This window comes from Trichechus manatus, unplaced genomic scaffold (assembly GCF_000243295.1).
Source record: "Trichechus manatus latirostris isolate Lorelei unplaced genomic scaffold, TriManLat1.0 scaffold00070, whole genome shotgun sequence".
NCBI classification, from domain to species: domain Eukaryota; kingdom Metazoa; phylum Chordata; class Mammalia; order Sirenia; family Trichechidae; genus Trichechus; species Trichechus manatus.
In genome coordinates this window covers 11,279,818-11,284,949 of record NW_004444006.1, presented here as the reverse complement: position 1 = coordinate 11,284,949, position 5,132 = coordinate 11,279,818, and the positions used below count along the sequence as shown (strand labels likewise).

General features: G+C 40.2%; 1 long non-coding RNA gene across 1 annotated transcript in view; it reads left to right on the top strand.

Moving 5' to 3' along the window:
- Nucleotides 1–6: 6 nt before the first annotated feature.
- The window catches only part of LOC111821203 (uncharacterized), a 17,382-nt gene continuing 12,256 nt past the window's right edge, over nucleotides 7–5,132 (top strand). The window contains exon 1 of the long non-coding RNA XR_002824654.1: nucleotides 7–3,759. This is a non-coding gene — a long non-coding RNA (uncharacterized LOC111821203). The remainder of the gene's footprint in view (nucleotides 3,760–5,132) is intronic.

Below are 5,132 nucleotides of genomic sequence, written 5' to 3'. Positions count from 1 at the left end.
CCTCTTTTCTTGGCCTGTTGCTGTGCATAACTGCATTTGTCCATGTTCCTGTACACTAGATAAGGACACTAGCCCGTCCTCCCTGCCCCCTCTGCCCAAGTGCCTCTGCCTTACAGCAGGGAGCACTCACTACTTTAAGATCCTTTTATTTTAACAGTCAAAGTACATGACTTTAATCGACTACAACCATGTCCCTTGGACATCAGTGTGTATAATTGCACATGCTTCCTCCCATTTGAATAAGATCCAACCCCTTCACACACTTTGCCTTGCATTAAGGGTGCTGACCACTAAGACCTCTTCTCTTGGTCTGTTATTGTGAATAACCACATTTGTCTGTGTTCCTGTGCACTGGGTAAGGACATAGCCCTGTCCTCTCTGCCCCTCCACCCTCGTAGTGCCTTTGTGTTTGAGCAGGCAGCACCCGCTACTTTAAGATCCTTTTATTTGGACAGTCAAGGTACATGATTTTATTTGACCACAACCATGTCCCTTGGACATCAGTGTGTATAACTGCACATGGTTTGTCCCATTTGAATAAGATCCTACCCCCTCACACACTTTGTGGGATACAGCAAGGATACTCACCATTAAGTCCTCTTTTCTTGGCCTGTTGCTATGCATAACTGCATTTGTTCATGTTCCTGTGCACTAGATAAGGACACAGGCCTGTCTTCCCTGCCCCCTCTGCCCCAGTACCTCTGCCTTACAGCAGGGGGCACTCACTACTTTAAGACCCTGTTATTTCAACAGTGATGGTACATGACTTTAATTGACCACAGCCATGTCCCTTGGGCATTAATGTGTATAATTGTATCTTGTTCATCCTATTTAAGATCCTACCCGCTCACACCCATTTTACAATATAGCAGGGTTGATGACGACTAAGGTCTCTCTTGGCTAGTTAATATGTATGATTGTATTTATGATGGTTCTTGTGCACCAGACAAAGATGTCCCCCATCAAACTCTCCTTGCCTTCCAGTAGGTGGTGTCCACTGCTGAAGACCCTTACATTCAGATAGTTATTGCACCTGATTGCCGTTTTCCACAACCCTGTCACTTCCTGGACCATTGTACTTCTTTTGCATTACTTCAGTGGCTACTGTTTTGCCCCAGGGTGCCTTTTAGTGGTGTGTGATATGCATAATTGCAACTGTTTTGGTCTTTATTATTAAACAAAGCTCATTCCTTCTTACATTTCCTTTGCATTATAACAGGGCTTGCTGCTCAACAAAGGCCCTCCTCTTTGGACTATTAATGTATATAGTTACTTTTGCCCCTGTTCTTTGCACTACTTGAGGGCCCCACCTGCTTCCTTAACATTTTCAGCAGGTAGTTCCCACTATTCAAGATCCTTTCATCTGACAAGTTGACGTGCACAGTTTTCTACTAGCATGTCTTACACCAGAACCCCTGCACACTCTGCTTTAGAGCAAGGGGATGCTGTTCACCTAATACCCTTCTTTTGGACTTTAATGTGCATAATTGCAATTGTCCATCTGTTTAGTTGGACTAGGATTCTGTCCCCTCAAGCCCTTTGTGTTAAGTTGTGCTAGCCATGCATGTTCCCTTCTCCTGGGAATATAAATATGAGTTATTACATTTGTCTGTGGACCTGTGCAGTAGAAAAAGACTCTATGCCCCTACCATTACCTTTGGATTGCTGCCGAAGAGTGCTAGCTATTTATGTCCTCAGCTCTTGCACAGTTAATATGCACCAGTTACAACTGTGGAGAATACTGATCACTAAGACCCTTGTACCTCTTTGCATACATGAGGAGCGCTGACTACTTAAGGCTCCTTTTCTTAGACTAATGTGAATATTTGCAGTTATCTGTGTCCTCTTCTGTTAAACTAAGATATCATCTCCTCACACCCCCTTTACATTACTACAGATGCTGCTGACCACCCAAAACCTTCTGGACTATTAATGGGTACAGTGGCAATTATCAATGTTTTTGTCTCCCTAGCCCTGTTAGGCAAGCACCCCATTCCCAAATTCCCATGGCATAATGAAGTGTAAACATTGCAAAAGGCTCTGATCTTTTCCATCAAACCAGGGACTCACACTCTCCTTTTGCCTTGCTCCAATGTATAAAATCCCAATTACTCATGGTCTCACCCTTCATAAAAGGTCTTTTCCCTCACCCCGTGCCTGCCCTTGGACTCCTCTTATGGACCATTATTAATGCTCACAATTTCAGATGTCCATGTATCCAGTCATTAGATAAGGTCATACTCTCCGCTCTCCCTGCCCCTTCTGCATTGTTGGGGAACATTGACTGGCAAGGTCCTTTCTCTTGGACGTTTAAGTTTAACAGTCCTAGAGGTCATTGGTTTACCAACTTTGTATTGCTGTAATGCCTCAGTTGTACTTTCCTTGGTCCCTCCCATACACCCTTCCACTTCCTTGTTTGCATTGCTTTTGAGTAGTGCTGACTTCTCAAAGCCCCTTCTTTTGTATTATCAATGAGCACAGTACCAATCGTCCCATTTTTCAGCCCATCACTACAAGATCCCTCTGCCACTTTGGTTGTATGTTTGTGCAGTGTTAACTACCAAAAGCAGGACTGGATTAGGTGGCTGGACCTTCACTCTTTTTCCTACATTGTTAATGTTTCCAATTATTGTCAATTCTGGGGGCAGGAACCATTCTTGCCCACCTGTTACTACTCTATTGTACAGAATACTTAAGGAAAGTCAGACCCAAGGAGCTGAATTGCCATCCTTTATTTTGGGTTTTCAATATATAGTATCAGTTGAAAATAGGAAGGAGATTAGCCCTTTCCCTGCATTCTGCTTCCAAAGCAGACTACCTGAACAAGAATCTGTCCTCTCCTTTTTTTTTTTTTTTTTTTTTTTGTATATTGCTATTGTGCAGTGCCAGTTGCCAGGATACAACCGGAAAAACTGGTGTTAATTTTTTACATTTTTAAGAAAGACATTTGGATTGCAAGGTGGAATTGATAACCTGGTCATTAATACTTTAAAGTCGAAAATTCCATTTATAGCATGTACCGATGACCAGTGTCTCTCATTTTACTGAAGGTGGTGAGTCTGTGGACAGACCACTGTGACTCTTGCTGTATGAGAATTATCAAGGAGTTCTGGAGTACAACTCTTTCAGATAAGTGTCCTTGTTTGGGCTGTACCACCATTAACTTTCAGAAAAACTACCTAAACATTCTAATCCTTAAATTTCTTCATCTGGAGCACCAGCCCATACTTATTTTAAGAGGATTCCTATAAAAGGATTACATGAAAGAAAATTTGCTGGGGTGCTTTTGAAAACCATAGATTGCCTTATTTGGTTAGTTTATTATATAATAGGCACCCTCTTTAGTTCTGCAAATAATTTGAAGTAGCCTGAAGCACTACACCCAAGTGAGGACCTATCTTAGAAATGATGGGACCTGTTTCCCTATTTTATTTTATAAGAAAAATAAGCCAAGATCTAATCATTCTTCTGGATATGAATTTCAACAGTGAGATAGCTGTGTAGTAAAAATTACTAGTATGCCCACCACTAGTTTACAGGGTGTTTTATGGCAGGGGAGTATTTAATATGGAACTGCTGAAGCAAATAACTAGTCATCACAACACATAACTAGTCATCACAACAGCAGTTCTTTGTAATCACTGAAAAAGGACACTATTTCTCTGAGAAGGATGTCAAAAGATCGGCTCAACTCGGCGCAGTTTGCACTACTAGCTCCTTGGACAGCTGTAAGAAGAGTCTCTGGCTCTTTAGAATACTGTAAGTACTACTTCACAGATATTAAATAATCTTTTCCCTGTTCTACTTTCTATCTTTTAGATACCACCCATAGAAAAGTCAGTAGGTCCAGAAAGTTTATTTTCTTTCCTTGTTCCCACCTCATCTACAATATATAAGTCTGTCTGTTTACCTTTCTATCCATCCATATATCTATCTATCCATATATATCACCATATAAATTAACCAGCAGAATTACAGAATATTGTGTACTACCCCTATGCTAGGTTACACAGAGGTAAGGGACAAAAATGGTATAGTGCTATGTAATCTCATCCTTAAGGTGGCTATCTTGTTGAGCTAATATAAATAAGCACACTTGAAATAATTTGATAATCAAGTGCTATCTTGCAAGAATTGTACATTAGAGTTGTTTTTTAAAGGAGCCCATTGAAATTTGAATTTGATAGCATAAACTTCAAGATGGTTTACTTTTTCTCTGTGTGCCAGGATATGATTAATATTGCATCCATCTGGGTAATCCAGTTGGTTTAATGTCATTTGTTTTTTACCTGTTTTGGAGGCATGAAAAGAGATTAAAGAGATAGGGACTGGTCATTGTGTTTGGCTGTATATACTAAGGCTGGCAAATGGTGATTGTTAAATCTCATTGTAATTTAAACTTTTCAAGATAAAGGGATTGGGGATATAAATGTAATACTTTGGCTCTTTGCACGATTTTATTCTATTTCTGCCTAAGAACAGATGACTGTGGCTAATCTAGAGCAGAGTAGAGATACTTTTTTAGTTTGGGATATTTGTGGAAACGTTTGGCAGGAGGGCAGTGGAGAAGTGTAATAACTTTTACAAGAAAACCTTGACCTTGCCTGCTTTATGGCTCTAGTTTATATAATTCTTCCCTTTCCCTTTTTCAACAGTATCTTGGTAAGTGAAAAGAAGCTTAGCCTCTCTGATGTAAAACAAACACAAAGGTCCAGTTAAGGAAATTCCTTAACATAAAACTTGAAAGATTTCTTGTGCATACACATGCATCCTAGCAGGAACAACAAGAACCATATAAATGAACTGGGCTTTTCTTACTGCTCATTTTAATTCACATCCATAGTTCCTCACAGCATGTTTTCTCCCCTAGGCCTAAAGACATTATTTGTCTGACTGGGGTAACATATAAATTAGTACTGAGCCTTCTTGGAAACATGGTCTGTGGACTTGTTTCTTGTAGACAGCATATTGATGGATCCTGTTTTCTTATCCATTCTGTCACTCTCCGTCTCTTTATGGGTACATTGAGTCCATTTACATTCAGTGTAATTATTGATAGATGTGGGTTTGTGGCTGAAATTTGTAGTGCTTTTTTTTGTGGTGCTGAAGTTTTCTTTGTTCTTCTTACTCTC